General features: G+C 45.3%; 2 long non-coding RNA genes across 3 annotated transcripts; both read left to right on the forward strand.

Annotated features, from left to right (window-relative positions):
• The first annotated feature begins 1225 nt into the window (after window positions 1–1225).
• Window positions 1226–2352, forward strand: LOC111534037. The gene is made up of 3 exons (XR_003308475.2): window positions 1226–1440; window positions 1558–1637; window positions 2303–2352. It is a non-coding gene; the product is annotated as an uncharacterized LOC111534037 (long non-coding RNA).
• Window positions 2353–2959: 607 nt separating this feature from the next.
• LOC113222603 lies at window positions 2960–12908 on the forward strand. 2 transcript variants are annotated; one of them, XR_003308474.1, is made up of 4 exons: window positions 2960–2977; window positions 3238–3357; window positions 3636–3790; window positions 12876–12908. It is a non-coding gene; the product is annotated as an uncharacterized LOC113222603 (long non-coding RNA). The 2 variants fall into 2 exon arrangements; XR_003308473.1 differs by lacking the exon at window positions 12876–12908 and adding an exon at window positions 6065–6169.
• The last annotated feature ends 4609 nt before the right edge of the window (window positions 12909–17517 follow it).

The following is a 17517-nucleotide window of genomic DNA, read 5'->3' on the forward strand; positions in this document are numbered from 1 at the left end:
AATAACAAAATAATCCTAATTCCTAATTGCTCCCTCCCATTCTTTGGGTATCACTGCTCTCATTCATTTCACTTATATTTAAGTGTGTGTATATGACATATACATAAGCATATAATACAGTATATTTACTGTCTCTATTACGAATGAACTATTATGTTAGATCTATTAAGAAAAATGAAAGATTTTCTTCTACCTTCACTATTTCTTCTTTAATGTTTTTCGTTTATTCTATTTATTTTTTTAAACAGACAAGGTCTTTCTCTGTTGCCCAGGCTGGAGTGGAGTAGCATCATTATAGCTCACCGCAGCCTTGAACGGGATCCTGGGCTCAAGAAGTGACCCGTCTCAGCCTCTCAAAGTAGCTGGCACTATAGGTGTCGGCCACCACGTTTGGCTTCTTTTTAATAAGACAGTCTCACTACATTGCCCAGGCTGGTCTCAACTAAGCAGCTTCCAGCTGTTTTCCAATCTTTGCCTCCCAGAGTGTTAGGATGACAGGTGTGAGCCCTGTAAACAGACTGTGCTCTTCCTTTCTTTGTGCACAGCTGAGTTACTGACCTCTACTATTTTCTCTAAAGAACTTTGAACATTTTTTGCAAGGCCGGTCTACCGGCAACAAATTTTGCAATTTTTGTCAGAGAAGGTCTTTACTTTTTCTTCACTTTTGAAAGATAATTTCACAGAGTATAGACTTCTAGGTTAATAGAATTTTTTTCCTCTCAATAGTTCAAATACTTCACTTCTTGCTTTCATGGTTTTTGAGGGGAAGATGAATATAATTCTTATCTTTGATCCTCCATAGGGAAGGAGATTACTCTGGTTTCTTTGGTTTTTAATCTTTGAGTCACCATAGTTTGAATATTTTATGCCCAAGTAGAGTTTATTTTTGTTTTGTTTTGTCATCGTCGTTTTTACATTTATCCTTCTTGGTGTTTTTTGAGCTTCCTGGATCTATGGTTTGGTGTCTGGCTTTAATCTGAGGAAATTCAGCTATTACTGTTACAAATATTTCTTCTGTTCCTCTTTCTTCTCCCTTGCATTACCATTATGCATATTTTATGCCTCTGTGGACATCCCATAGTGCTTGGATACTCTGTTCTTTTTTGCTTTTCAGTTCTCGAGGTTGGAGTTGGGTATTTCCCTTTCCCCCAGGTCGGAAGGCTCTGATAAAATCCCACCAGGTTAGTCTCTAGTTAACTAGCTTCTCTGGAAGGTAGACCTAGTGAAGAGTGCACCTCCATATTGAAAAATGATTCCTATTCTCTTTCCCCTGTAGTAAATATGAGGGGATTTTTCTCTGATGTTTACTTCGAGAACCTGGTTGAGCTTCTGATGATACAACTCACAAAAGCATGAGACCCATATGCACAGGCCTCCTGGAGGTTTCAACTCTCAGACGTGGCCACACCTCACTGCAGCAATTTGTCAATTCCAGTTCAGGTATTCCAATCCCAGCCTGGGTTCCTTGGAGCATTGTCCTCCAGTTTACAGTGATTCTCCGCTTTACCTGTCCAATCTGGGGACAGTGGTTTGCCTGTGACCTCACGTCTCTTGCAGGTTTAAGAAGAACTGCTGATTTTTCAGTTTGCTCAGCTTTTTACCTGTGAGGAGGGAGTGACAATTCTCAAGATTATCATGTATGGAACCTGAAATTCCCCAACTCCATCATAGTAAAAAGTGTCTTCCCTTCCTCTGGCTCAAGAATTAAAATATTTTCGTTCTTTGACACATTGTAATTTGATTCCCTAAATATTTATAATTGTAGATTTAAAAACTCGGTCTTCTGCTGTATCAGACATCTAGACGGGCATTTTCCAACAGAATTATGAGAGTCCTCTTATAGAACTTGAAACCTTCCTTGTAGCCTCATATAAATATATAAACAGGTACAATTCATTTTACCACTATATTTTTAACTCAAAATGCTCATACTATACTTTCAATAAGAAATACAAATAGGCAGGGTGAGGTGGCTCACATCTGCAATCCCAGCACTTTGGGAGGCTGAGGCGGGTGGATCACAAGATCAGGAGATCGAGACCATCCTGGCTAACACGGTGAAACCCCGTCTCTCCTAAAAATACAAAAAATTAGCCAGGCGTGGCAGCGGGCAGCTACTTGGGAGGCTGAGGCAGGAGAATGGCATGAACCCGGGAGGCAGAGATTGCAGTGAGCCCAGATCGCGCCACTGCACTCTAGCCTGGGCAACACAGCAAGGCTCTGTCTCAAAAAATAAATAAATAAATAAATACAAATACAGTATTTTATATTTTTCGTATTAACTGGCATGTCTTTCACGTAGCAAATCCAGTTCAGACCGGGCGCAATTCATGTGCTCAGCCACCGCATGTGGTGAGTGACAGAGACCATCCTGCATGTGTGTGCACTTTTTACTGCCTTTTTCTTGACCACAGATTCTACCTGTTTCTCTGTGTATGCAGTGATTATTTGCTGAGTGTTACACATTGTAGGTAACATGTTGAGCACACTCAGGATCCCTAACCTTCCTCTGAAGCTTTCCAGCTCTTGTTTTAGCAGATAGCACAGGCACTGCTGGGTCATCATGACATGGGCAGGCTTGGATTGATTCGCTGCTGGTGTGGATCTGTGGAGAGCTCCCATCCTGCACCCATCCGATCTCCCCCTCCTGGACGTGGTAGGATGGCCATGCTCCGCCCACACCTGAGCTCTCTCTGATCTCCCCCTCCTGGACGTGGTAGGGTGATATGCTCTGCCCACACCTGAGCTCTCTCCAGTCTCCGCCTCCTGGACGTGGTAGGGTGGCCATGCTCAGCTCACACCTGAGCTCTCTCCGAGCTCCGCCTTCTGGACTCCGTAGAGTGGCCATGCTCCACCCACACCTGCGCTCTCTCCAAGCTCCGCCTTCTGGACGTGGTAGGATGGCCATGCTCCGCCCACACCTGAGCTCTCGGTGCCACGATCTGCAGGTGTACTCCACAGGACAAGTGTACTGTGGGTGAGTCTCATTCATTCTCCTGGCCTTGCCCTCAGTTCTGATTGGCACAGCTGTGGTCACAGACTAAAAACAGCCACCTCATTCGTTCTGTGCAGCTTTACAGTTGTTTATGGCAGATGTGTGATTTGGGTCCCTGTTCCCTCATCATGGCTAGAACAAGTTTTGGCAAATTATTCTCATATCTTTACATTTGAAAACTAAAGGAAAGTTTCACCCATACAATATTAGTGTTGCCACAATCCTAATGAGTGTTTCTCTAGAAACTATGATCCAGGTCAGCAGCCAGTCATTTCATAGAAGGTAAACTTCAAGAACATTCTCTGAAGGGCAGTGAAACTGAGTAAGATCTAACCACTGTTACCAGCAACCAAGAAAAATAGGTAAGAAAATGCAACTAAGATTTGTATCAAGTAACTACGGTAATAAACATGCAAACTATCGCTAAGCACAAAATAGGCTGGCAGTAAAAACATAAACATAAAAAATATTTATGATATTGACATTTTTGATTTTACAAAACTGCCCCATGTGATATCAAGAGGACTCCTGATGAAAACTTACAAAGGATGCTTTATGGTTTATATAAAAATGTTAGTCAAATAAATCCAAATATTTCACAAAAATAACATTTCAAATAATATTCTTTTATATTTTGCAGACAATGAAGTTATTCATCATGCATGACCCAGTAACATTTCTCAGCAGTTGGATTCAATATGAGAAATAAGCAAATAATCGCACTGCTTCTTCCATTTCAAAGTCATGTCTCTTATAAAAAGTGGTCAAGAAAAATGCCTGTTGCCTTACATACTGGTTAGTGCCAAAAATTTGGTTTAAAATGTTTCAAGTGGGTTATCCTTTTACGTCCATGTTGTTAGTTTCACAAAGAACACATACAAATGCAATTTTTTTACCGTAAGTTTTTGCAAATTATAATCATAAACTAAAGAAATAGGATTAAGCATATTATTTTTTTGAGATAGGGTCTAGTTCTGTTGCCCAGGCTGGAGTGCAGTGGCACGATCATGGCTCACTGCAGCCTCAACCTCCCCCAGCCCAGGTGATTCTCCCACCCCAGCCTCCCGAGCAGCTGGGACCACAGGCACACACCACCATGCCCGGTTGATTTCTGTATTTTTTGTAGGGATGGGCTTTGGAATGTTGCCCAGGCTAGTCTCAAATGCTGGGACTCAAGCAATCTGCCTGCCTTGGCTTCCAAAGTGCGGAGGTTACAGGCATGAGCCACCACGCCTGGCCTAATCATTTTTAAAGAGTCTCTATGTGTTATTGTTATTTTTTTCCTAATTGAGATGGGGGTCTTGCTCTGTTGTCCCGGCTGGAGTGCAGTGGTGCCATCTCAGCTGACAGCAACCTCTGCCTCCCGGGCTCAAGTGATTCTCCCACCTCAGCCTCCCAAGTAGCTGGGACTACAGGTGTACACCACCAGGCTCAGCTAATTTTTTGTACTTTTGGTGGAGACAAGATGTACAAAAGACATTTCTGTACATTTTGCCATGTTGTCCAGGCTGGCCTTGAACCCTTGGGCTCAAGCCATACACCTGCCCTGGACTCCCAAAGTGCTGGAGTTATAGGCATGAGCTACCATGCCCAGCCCTTAATTATGTGCTGAGACTTAATATTAAAATAAAGAAAGGGAGGAGCCCAAGGGAGTACATTGGCAGAAAGGGCTCCCTTGCCAACAACCTTGCTAGCACAGTCTTCACTCCCTTGCCTGCTGGCACTGCGTTCTTAAGAACATGTTATGTGTCAATGAAAAACAAGAACAACATAGGAACACCCTGTCTCTACAAAAACTTAAAACTTACCTGGGAGTGGTGGTGAGCACCTGTGGTCCCAGCTGCTTGAGGCTGAAGTGGGAGGACCGCTTGAGCCCAGGTGGTCACAACTGCAGTGAGCCAAGAGCTGCCATCATGATGCTGAATTCCAACCTTGGTGACAGAACAAGACCTTGTCTCAAAACAAAAAGCAACGAAAACCCAAAATGATGCACTCTAAGTTCTGTCCTATAAATGCCACTACCTTCATTTGTAAAGGTACGTAAAGGTGGAACTCAGGAGCTGCTTGCAGTAATGTGGACATACGCTTGACCTCAGCTCTGATCTGAAGCACGTCCTTCTGTCTCACTGCTTGCCAAGACTAAGTTAAACTTCAGAAGTAAAAATACTCCCCAAAATGTTGTACATTTTCAACTATTCACATTGTACATTAAGTTTCTCTTGTATTGGGGGAAAAACGAGGTGTCATTTAAAGTGATATGTATCTTCAATGTGGGATGTAAGGTGATTCAGGTCCTTCGAGAAGACAAGCTTGCAAAAATGACATGAATAATGTTGGAATCAAAATCACAGAACCTAAACACCAAATAGCGTAGGTTCATTCCTTGTCTCTAACAAGTATCTGGATAACTAAACTTTCTGCTTTACTTAGGTGTGAAGATCATGAAATGTAGTTTATAATTATTTGGGCAGAGAAAATAGAGAATTGGGGTAGTTATGTAAAATTCAACATTAAAGAAAAGCAGTATTATATAGCAGAAATATAAATTGGCTATTACCTTCAGTAATTTAGATCAGGAGTTGGCAGGTCTGTGCACCAAATCTGGTCCGTTGTTCTTGTAAATAAAGTTTTCTGGGTACACAGCCATATGCACTTGCTATCACCCATGGCTGAGGACAGAGTTGAGTGGTTGTGAGAGACCTTATGGCCTGCAGGAACTAAAATACTAGCTGGCACCTTGCACGCAAAGTTTATGACCTGATTCGGGTAACTGCCTAAACTGTCCAATTCGCTTGTTCTAAAACAATCCAACAATATAACACACTTGTCTGAAGATTTGAGAACACGCATGCACCAGCCTAATCAGAAGAAAAGTCCAATTCCACCCAGAGGGTTACAAACTCTTCCCTTTTCCCTATAAAGAATTAAATGAATAAAACTGTGTGAGATTTTACTGGTATGTATCATATGTATGAGTCTTGATGAAAAGTTAAAAATGTGTATTTATACGGATACATAATGTTACTTTTCCTTCCACGTTTAACTCAAACACTGTTTTTGGACTTCTAGTTCACAAAATCTGCATTTCTGCACCATGATTTTGAAGGCAAAATCCCAACTGCTGGGCTAGTGGTCAATTCTGAGGCGCCCAACATGTTCTGGAGGCAGTGTCAGGGAGCGTGTGCCTTACCTGGAGGGGTGTAGGTGTCCATGGAGGTCTGCACGTCCAGGGACCTGCGTTTGGAAGGCATAGGCACCGGCCATCTTATGCTCTTTGGGTTTGGCCAGAGCCACCTGGACAGCTTCCGTGTGGATGTCTGAAACAGAGAGCTCAGTCACTCAGGGCTCAGCTGAGGTCCCAGAAGCCAAGCTGCACCCCCCTCTCTGTCCCCGCAACACGGTTCATCTACCTTCTGATACTCACCAACAGATGAGTGGGTGAGAAAAGAAAATCAGTGTTTACAATTCCAGTGAAGACATTAAAATTTATTCACAGACTTTTAATTGTTCATTTTGTTACCGCAGAATCCATATCCACAAGAAAACACTGGCTGTAAACTGCACTGAGATTTTTCTTTTTAGGGTGAATGGACCTTGATCTTTGGAGATTCTTTGTAGGTCACACGTTTGAGCCTCCAAATCCTTTCACTGTACCGCTGAGAGGCGTGTGCACGCCTCGCACCCCAACTCACACAGCCATGGTCGCAGCTCAGCTCAACACCAGCCATGGGCCAGGACTGTGTTGGCTATGGATATGGTTTGGCTGGGTCCTCACCGAAATCTCAACTTGAATTGTACGCCCGGAATTCCCATGTGTTGTGGGAGGGACCTAGGAAGATGTCATTGAATCACTGGGGCCCATCTTTCCTGTGCTATTCTTGTGATAGTGAATAAGTCTCATGAGATCTGATGGTTTATCAGGGGTTTCCGCTTTTGCTTCTACCTCATTTTCTCTTGCTGCTGACATGTAAGAAGTGCCTTTCGCTTCCCACCATGATTCTGAGGCCTCCCCAGCCATGTGGAACTGCAACGCCAACTAAATCTTTTTCTTCCCGGTTTCGGGTACGTCTTTATCAGCAGCATGGAAATGGACTAAAACAACCATTAACACATTTTGTGGCCATTAACCCATTACATTAATTCCACACATTCACTGAATGCCTCCTCTGTAAGTCCCTATGGGCTGGAGATGCAGTGGTGATAAGGCAGACAGTCTCATGGCATCTCACGCAGGCCACTTCTTAAGGGATGAGACAGGTGATAGATGGGGTAGGGAATTAAAGCAGAGACAGATGCAGCGGGAACTTCAAACTGTGAAGCCAGGGAAGAACCCTCTTAACACAAAATCAGAACAACAGGAATGAACCATACTGGCTGTCAAGATGAGAATCTTCGAGACACAGGCAAAAACCCGCTCAAAGGCCCTAAACTGTCAGTGAGAACTGTGTTAGCAGAATAAAACCACCACCACCACCACCACCACCACCACCACCACCACCAAAAATGGCCAGGGTAAGTGAAGACGGGTTGGAGCAGTTTTCTCTGAAGCTGCGAGAATGATCCCACTGAAAGGGAATCGGACATGACTTTCCGGCTTAAACCCCCCATGCTGCCACCTGAGGCAGGACCCAGACCTGCAGCATCATGCCCACAAGCAGCTCATCGCACTGCTTGGTCTTGGTCAGCCTTTGTGCATACTTCTCTCCCTACCTAGATAAAGAACCTGGTCATCTGGCCACTATTTCTAATTCCCAGGTCAAAAACCACAATGTGACTGACTTGGCTCATGGCCGAAAACTGAAGGGATCAATGAGGTGACAGTCCACTCACTTCCACAAATCGCTTTTTGTTTTGCATATTCTCCGTTTTCAACTTTTTGGATGTAATTTCAAATACACAGAAAATCTGCAAGATCAGCGTAGTGAATTCCCACATAACTTACTAGGCTCAACTTAGGCCCAACTGCTCCTATCTTACATCACTGCTTTCCCCCCTTCCCCATGAATTTTCTAAGTCAAATGAAAATAAATTTCAGATACTATGTCCTTCCATACCTAAATGTTTCAATGTATTTCCTAAACACAAGGATATGCTCTTACATTCATTTTCCTCAAGATCAGGAAATTAAACTGTCATATACAAAATTCACTTTTAAATGGTGTCAGCTGCCTCCATTTTCTTACGTTGTCTTCCTATTTGAAGATCCAATCAAATCATGAATTGATTTGTCATATGATTTTTACCCGTCCAGAATCCAAGTTTCTCAGCTTTTGTGTTTCTTGAAATTGGAAATGTGAAAGAATACAGGTCAGTTATTTTACAGCTTGTCCTTTATTTTGGTATCTTCCAGACTAGACTCAAGAGTATGCATTTTAGCAGGGACACCGCAGAAGTCTGTCCTGTGTGACAATGTTAATATCGGCAGCACAGTGAAGGTGGTGCTTAAGTTCCTCCAAAGCAAAGATGCTACTTCTCGCGTTGAAATTAAGATTTGGGAGGAGACACCATGACACTATGTGCATATTCTGTTTTTCATGAATTCTTCACTACTAGTTTTAGCATCCACTGATTTCCTGTCATTCCTTCTACATCATTAGATCTTCCATATTCACTGAAAAATAATTATTTCATCTTTCAGCATTCATTTACATATGTTGACATGTACTCATGGAGTCTGGCTTGGTGGGTTATGATTCACAGTTACAATGGTTTGTTGTGTTGCTCAACTGGTTCCAGATCTGATACCTGATTCCCCAGCCCTTGGACCAAGGCTCCTTCTAGTGAAGAACGGTGTTTGGAAGCTAAGACTGGGCACCGGGTGCTGCTGGGCATTGCTGGCAAGCAGAACACACAACACGCCTGTACACACATGTACACTCACACCCATGCACAGGCACTTGTGTCCCTGTCTACATCTGTCAGGAGCCACCAGCTTATACTGGTACCTCCTGCTGCAACCAAATCTCACACGATCCATTCCAGGCTTTGGCCTTTTCTTATTTCTACCTCTCTTGCCAAGAAAGAAACCTGGCTCCTGTCACACTCAATATATTCACTAATTTATTAAGCTTATTTGCTTAAGCCTGGAGATACAGCAATGCTTTCAGAATTGCTATCGAATACCACTGTGAAAAACCTATTGAGTTCAGTGTTCACTTGTAATTATTTTTTCATTGTTTTTTTGGAAGGGAGGGAGCACAAAGTATACACAGTGAAATGTTCAGATCTTAAGTACACTTGGCGCATTTTGATAAATGGAAATCTATTACCCTAATCAAATCTTTTGCCTCAAAGTTCCCACAAGTCCCCTCCCAGTCTACACAGGCACCACGCGGCTCTGGTACCCGTGCAGCCGGGGCCTGGGGGCGGATCCGCGGGCTCAGAGTGCCCAGTCCCTCAGGCCCTCTGTGTGTCCCCTTACTCCCTGCTCCCTGGCGTTAATGCCCTCCATCCTCGATTTCCTGTTAGGCAAAAGGGGGTTAATTCTAAGAGTGCTAACCGAACTGGATCACTTAACACAGCGTCCGGCCCAGAATACCCCTTGATCAATGACAGGTATTGCTGCGCTGTTACCATTGCGCTGGGTCCAGGTTTCCTGTGAGCCCTTTAGGCTCTTTGCCGTAAAGACCACTCAATGGTCCGGTCCAGGCCTGTCTGTGGCAGACGGACAGGTGAGTGGCCAATGCACACATGTGATGCTGAATGGGATCGTGCAAAGCTGGCCCTGCGTATTTTGGTCAACGTAAGGAAAAAGCCGCCCATGCTTGCTTGCTGCCGCCCTGCGGTGTCCAGAAGGAGCCGCTTAAAGGCAAGTGCGCCACACCTACCTTCTTGGAAGGAGACGACAAGACCAGATTGGCTGGAGCTGGGAAGTTGTGCGCTACAGATCAGGGCTGCCTAACCCAGGAAAGGCATCACTCGAAACACGTGCTGGAGGGCAGCCAATCCGAGCCGACCGTCCACCTCCAGGGTCAGCCACGGGGCTCCTCTTGATGTGTCATCCTGATCACCCCTCACAGAATAAATGAGCCTTTGACTTCAACCTGTCCTAGGTACAACACTGACTCCCACCTCCCACGTCCTGAACCAGCCTGTTCCGGGGATTGCTGTGGAGGTAGAAGAGCAGGCCCAAGACATCTAGTGGCATTTCCTGGCAAGGACACTCACCATGCTTGACCATAAAACTAGGGGTCAATTGGTTTTTCGGAGGGACTGTAATTTACTTGTGGCACGCATGGATACTGATTGACCCAGTGAGGGGCACGGAGGAGGCTGAAGGAAAACCCATGGTGACTGCGCCAGGCATTCCCGCACACACCGACATCTTCAGACTCGGGCGGCGTCCTAGTCTTACAACCAAACGGAAGCCCAGAGAAGCTAGGGAGCTTGTCCAAGACCAGCAACAAGTATGTGGGCAGCTGGCATTCAACTAAGTCCTTCCCTGGATCCATCCGCGCTTCTCCCCGCCCCCACTCCCACCAGCCCGCCATGGCCCCCAATAGACACAGCAGGTCTGAACATCTGGCACCCCAAAAGCAGAGTAGGGAGCAGAGCCGGCTTCCCCAGTGGAACTCACATGCAGCCCACTCCCCTTCTTGCCGAAAGCCTTGGGACTCTGTGCGGTAAGGTCTGCAGATGTGGCCTCACTCTGCGCCAGGAGATCCGGGTGGCAGGCAGCGTTTTGGAGAGTGCTCCTCCAGACAGGAGAGAGGCATCTGACAGGACTCGCCGGCTGATCCATGAGACACAGGACACCTGAGAGAAGGGCCGAGAAATCCCACAAAGTCGCTCCTAGCCTGGAGAGGACAGGGCCATGGCGGGCTCCTCCCAGCCCACGCTTCCAACCGGTCTCGCTGCAGCCTGTGGTGCTCGTCAGGCGCGAGGAAGTTTCCCAGGGCAGGAGCTCTCCTTGCACAGCAAAAGCGGCACAGGCGATGCAGCAGGGCGTACTTCAACCCAGGGCTCAGGAACCACGGGGTGCAGCGCGGCCTGCAGCAAACCAGACACATCAGAAGCCAAGCTCCCACCTTTTACCTTCAGTGACATTAAACGGAGGGAGTTATTTGTAGCAAGGGTCCTCCTGGGGGACCCGTACAGCACGCATGACCACCGACACTGACCACGAGTCCTTCCTAGGTCCTGGGGGCTACCCCACTTCACACGCATGGTTCCATGCACAAATCTATGCGGGGCAGTTGTTAGCCCCAGCTTAGAGATGAGGAAAACGCTGCTGGAAAAGCTAAGTGAGAAAATCAGACTTCAGCACACCTGCCGTCTCCCAGACCCCTACTATTCTATGTGCTAGGGTCTCAAGGGTTGGGTGTGTGGCATTTTAAGTGACTAATCATAGGCGGTTTTCTTCTCTCCTACACTTGTTTAGCCTGAAACGTGCACGTACATGCTCTGCTGTAGGTGCACTGCCATATGTGGACCAGCAACGCTCTTTCCTGCCTCGGGTTCTCCTCTGCCTTCCAAAAAGCTCTCGCCTGCTTTACAGCCATGCCAGGTAGGCCTGGTCAGCCGGACAGTCAAATTCCTACAGTGTCAGAGCTAAGTGCTGGCTGAGACTTTAACAGCGAAGACGGCGGAGTAATGGGGATAAACTGAACAAAACTGTATTGTAACACAGATGAAAGTCTAGAAGCAAAAGCAGCTGACACCCCTAAGAGAGCAGGCGATTGCCTCTCACTATGATGTTAATAGCAGCCTGCTGTTTCCAGTGCCTCCGTGTGCCAGGGTTTCCAGTCAGCGTTTGTGTTTATCTGCTCCTGGGCTACCTGATCAAAGCTCTGCAGAGATCAGGGATATCTAAATTGAACCAGTATCTGCAGGCTGGCTGCTCAGAGGCCGCGGTGTGGAATGGCCACAACATTGCTTAGTCATACGGGGCACAAGCACGTCACTTGTCACTCCTTTCTATTTCATCAAACCTTCTTTTCTCCTGTATATTGACCATAGCAAAGTCTTTAGCCTTTGAGATGCATTTGAAACATCAACTTGCTTTGTTCAAGAGGTTTAAGACACACTTGCGTCTTTCTTGCCATGCTCAACACACTGGTGTTTCTGGAACAAAAGCCTTGACCTGCCCCAGTGAACATTCACACTGAGCATACTGTCGTGAGGCTGCTTGGCCAGCCAGCAGGGGGCAGGAGAGAGCCGCAGGGGCCTCCTGGGGTCCCTGCAAACCCGCCTCACTCCCTCAATCAAGGGCGGTGCCTCCTGCCAATCCAGCGGCTTCCTCCAAGGGTAAGAGGCCTCTTCAGCTGTCACCGCACTGATTTCAGGCGGCTCAGCCAATGGGGCAACAGATTCAACAGAGTCCCATGTTGTTAAACGAAAACTTCTGTTACCAGGTAACCTTAAGGTCAGATTCAACGTAAAATAACCAACAACATTGTTTCCAAACCAACATGCTACTAGTGCCTTATCCTTCAATGCTGCTTAAACACGGAAAACTATGAGGAAAAAAGAGCATGGCACTTACTTCTTAAAAAATAACCCCTCTTCCAGGTTCATTTTACCCGTATCATAAAGACTTAGAACTGTAGATTCCCTACAGGAACGTGGAATGGGGGTGGATACCCACGCTGACCCAGCCTCCCCCCAGGTCAGTCACCCCCCCACCACGGGGTTTACACCTCTCCAAGCCCTGTCACCTCATTAAGGAAAGGTGGTGTCTCTGAACTCTCTTCGCAGGAAGCACCCAAACGGGAGCTAGAGACACAGACACACCCACAACTGCTTTGAAATCCTGAATATATTTAAGGATTTCATTATTAGTTTTTTAAAACGGTAAGAACAAAGTGAGCCTGGTTTTAACCTCTCTGCTGCAATAACACCGTGTACATCTGTCTTTTACTGTTTGTTCCTTCCCCAGCAGCTGCTGCCTGGCTGGCCGACTGCAGAAGAAGAGACTCTGGTACTCCCGGGAGGCCCTCGGTAAAAGCGTGAACACCACGATCACGTCTCAGGACGCGGCATATGTTAGGGTCTCCCACAGACCGCCATTCCCAATGCCTAGAAGGCACTGAACGGGCCTCATGCTCTTTGTAAATGTCAACCTTCCTAAGCTATGTTGTGTTGACATTTTTTAACTGCAGTCCACACATACTTCTTTGTTTGTGTCTTGCTTTTATCCTAGACAAATATTTTTCTGGAAAATTAAGCTTGCAAGGTTGAAGGGTTTTCTGAAAGTCGACTCCTAATCCTGGAAGGAAAAAAAATGGGCCAGATGTGGTGCTCATGCCTGTAATCCCAGCAGTTTGGGAGGTTGAGGCCAGCAGATTGCTTGAGCCCAGGAGCTTGAGACCAGCCTGGAAAACATGGCAAGACCCTGTCTCTACTAAAAATACCAAAAAAAAAAAAAAAAAAAAGAAGAAGAAGAAGAAAAGATGCACTTGGTGACATGTGTCTAGTCCCAGCTACTCAGGAAGCTGAGGTGGGAGGATCACCTGAGCCCAGGAGGTGAAGGCTGCAGTCAGCCAAGATTTGCATCACTGCACTGAAGCTTGGGCGACAGAGGGAAACACCATCTCAAAAAAACAAAAAGTAAAAACAACTGTATAAATAATCATAGAAGGGAGCTGGCCGGGCGCGGTGGCTCACACCTGTAATCCCAGCACTTTGAGAGGTCAGGGTGGGCAGATCACCTGACGTCAGGAGCTTGAGGCCAGCCTGGCCAATATGGCAAAACCTCATGTCTAATAAAAATACAAAAATTAGTGGGGCATGGTGGTGGGTGCTTGTAATCCCAGCTACTGGGGAGGCTGAGGCAGGAGAATCACTTCAACCCGGGAGGCGGAAGTTGCAGTGGGCTGAGATTGCACCAGTGCACTCCAGCCTGGGCAACAAAAGCAAGAGTCCACTTCAAAAATAAAAATACGCTGGGTGCGGTGGCTCAAGCCTGTAGTCCCAGCACTTTGGGAGGCCGAGAAGGGCGGATCACTAGGTCAGGAGATAGAGACCATCCTGGCTAACACGGTGAAACCCCGTCTCTACCAAAAAATACAAAAAACTAGCTGGGCGATGTGGCGGGAGCCTCTAGTCCCAGCTACCGGTAGGTTGAGGCAGGAGAATGGCATAAACCCGGGAGGCGGAGCTTGCAGTGAGCTAAGATCCGGCCACTGCACTCCAGCCTGGGCAACAGAGCCAGACTCCGTCTCAAAACTAAATAAATAAATAAGTAAAAAATAAAAATAAAAATAAAAATAAAAATGGAGGGAGCTAATGTTTTTCATTTATGGGAAGGTAGAAGAACATTCAGTATCTGTACCTCTCATGCACACATCTGCAGTGGTGCCCTAAAGTATTCAAGACACATGTTCCTACAAAGATAGCTCAAAACTACTCACCAAGTTACATGCTAAAAGCATATGCATTGTAAGAATGCTACATGATATTTTTTAAGCATCTGTATCCAATACTTTAGCATACTGGCAGTTTTCCCTTCAGGTGCTGTATGCCTAAATTATTACATGTTTAGTCATTCATTTTAGAATTTATGACTTGCTTTAGACAAAAAATATATTTAAACATAAGCTACTAAATTAATGACTTAGGGTAAAAGTTACTAAGTTAACTTGGAAGTTAAACTTTGCAAACTGAATTTGTTGGACCTCATGCAAGCTAGATGATCCGTTTTTTAAATTATTTGTTGCGTGTTTCCCTTGAGGATGGAACTCTCTTTACTCTCATCCACTGTGTACACTGCAACCAGCGCCTCTCATCCACCGCGCCACACTGCAGCCTGCAATTCACCCTGTACCACGCTTTCCACACCTTACCTGAAAGTCTCTAAGTATAACCAAGAAGGAAATGAAAAGCAGATAAATGACCTCCACCCCCACATCCAGCATGCAAATGTTAAACATTCATCATAGTAAAACCAAAAACCCATGTTAGCTCACGATTGTAACTGGTAGAGTTATGTGCATGGCAATTTTAAAAGTCTAGTTAAGTGAAAGCCTAATTGAAACTCTCAAGAAATACAAAGTTTATACAAAAAGACATCTGCAAACATCGACAGTGAGGAGAGGACTTCACTCTGCATCCAGCCTGTCCTGGAAGCCACGGCCAAATGCCAGGTTGTTCGGATCCGAAAAGCTGGAAAAAACAAGCGTTGAAATGTGTACAGTCTCAGCAATGTATAAATTTGATGTAGGATGCTCAGAAACCTTCAATTTCCAATCAGAAAACAGCAACATGAGCAAGTTTCCCAGCAGTGTCCCAAGGACAAAACTTCTCCATAGTAGCCAAATATATATATATATTTTAACATGACTTCCACTCATCTGAAAGTCACAGATGTGGCTTTTCCTTCATAAAAAGATCCAAATGATCCACAAGCCAGGTTTAATAAACACGTTGGTCCAGGTAAGAAAATGACCCCTCAGTCTCCCTTCCCTCAAAGACCAGGGCAGCCAGGGAACTGCGCTCTCCAGTAAATGACAGCCGGCAGGATTCCCTAAATAAGCAGTTGGAAGATTCCCATCTCACAGAGTGCGCCTTTCAAGACTCAAGATGTCCCCACTCCCTGAATGTCCTACAAAGAACATACTACCCAACTGAGGACTGAGGCAGTAAAGAAACATGTTTTCGGCTGGGTGCGGTTGCTCACGCTTGTAATCCCAGCACTTTGGGAGGACGAGGCAGGCGGATCACAAGGTCAGGCAATCGAGACCATCCTGACTAACATGGTGAAACCCCCGTCTCTACCAAAAATACAAAAAATTAGCCAGGCGTAGTAGCGGACACCTGTAGTCCCAGCTACTCCGGAGGCTGAGGCAGGAGAATGGCGTGAAGCTGGGAGGCAGAGTTTGCAGAGAGCCGAAATCATGCCACTGCACTCCAGTCTGGGTGACAGAGCAAGAGTCTGTCTCAAAAAATTAAAATAAAAAAAATTTTAAATGTTTTCAGCAAATAACATCAGCGACCCACAAATGAGAGGTACTGTTTTCACTCTAGGAGGGAAACACTACAAAGCACGTACATTTTAGCCCCGTAAGTGAATTCTTTGGGTGTTCCTGTGTCCGCTATCAAATGCAGCACATCACCTCAAAAGGCAAAGTTCTATAAGTCACATCCAAGGAGGGGAAAAATCATTCTAAGTTTTAGCAATCCAGTAAGAACCTGATCCAGAGAAGCCTACTTGTTCCAAACTGTAAGCAGCAATATATTGCTACAATGTAATGAAAACAAAGGAATGATTAAGAAAATTTCAATGCTAATAAAAGACAAAAATGTCATTGGATTTATTCTACTCTACACAGCAGCGGGGCAGTTCACCCATACGTTGTTATCGTTGCTGTTTTTCAGGCAGGGTCCAAAGTCTGTCAACAAGGCTTGACAGCAAGGGTGTGATCTCCACTCACTGCAAGCTCTGCCTCCCAGGCTCAAGCGATTCTCTTCAGCCTCTGGAGTAGCTGGGACTACAGGTGTGCAGTCATCACGCCCAGCTAATTTGTGTGCTTTCAGTAGGGATGGGATTTCACCAGGTTACCCAGGCTGGTTCCCTGGGTCTCAATCTCCCAGGCTCAAGCAATCCGCCTGCCTCAGCCTCCCAAAGGGCTGGGATTACTAAGCGTGAGCCATCACGCCAGGCCCCTTTTTTTTTCTTTTCAAGTGATTAATGTGCTTCAGAGTCTCGTAGGCATTTAAAAAAAGAACAAGCAAATTCTTTTTGTAAGGGAAAGAAATTTGTAAGGGAAAGAAAAAACAAATTTTTTCTTGTAAGGGAAAGAAAGCATTAACACGTTTTACACTTCTCAAAACTCAAAACTGAAATGCTAAGAATAGATATATTTTATTCACAGAAGCAGCATTCTTAAAGTTCTGTAAAAGTGATACCATGGACACCACCACATCACAGACGAGTGTGGCAGGACTGCTCAGATTCAGAACACATTCTTAACAGTCCTCCTGCCACTTTCCTCAATGGGAACATTTTATTCTTTTATTCAAATTAAGTACCTTGCAAGGGAGTTGAAGAAAACTGCATAGCAGATTTTAAAACTTCAATGCTTTTCTCAATTTTCACCACATTCTGATGCATTTGACTGACTACACGGCCAATAAGTCTAAAGCTTTTTGCATCGATCAAGACAATGCTCCTTGTAGCAATAGGCTTTTTCTTTTCTATACAAAGATCTATAACTTAAGCTAGTAAACTGGGCATTTCACAAAGATTTTGCACCATTCCTAGCACAGGTTTTAGCAAAATAAAACCATTATCTTTCTGCAATTCTATAACCAAGCATAGGAAACTGCACAGTTAAAATAATCATTCCATTATTTTATATCAACAAATGAGAAAGTAGAATATGCTTTGGAAAACAGTGTTTCCATATGCCAACGATGAAGCAGAAGACAGTTCCTCAGCCTCATATGACATTTGACAACCGAAGTACTCTGGCCCAAGCCCAGCCCGGTTAAACGGAAATGAAGTAAACGTGTGAGTGACCGTGGTGAGGCACTCTGACAGCCACAGTCCAGGAAAGAACAGCTAACATCTTTCTTCTTCATAG

The sequence above is a fragment of the Piliocolobus tephrosceles genome, unplaced genomic scaffold (genome assembly GCF_002776525.5).
Source record: "Piliocolobus tephrosceles isolate RC106 unplaced genomic scaffold, ASM277652v3 unscaffolded_32181, whole genome shotgun sequence".
NCBI classification, from domain to species: domain Eukaryota; kingdom Metazoa; phylum Chordata; class Mammalia; order Primates; family Cercopithecidae; genus Piliocolobus; species Piliocolobus tephrosceles.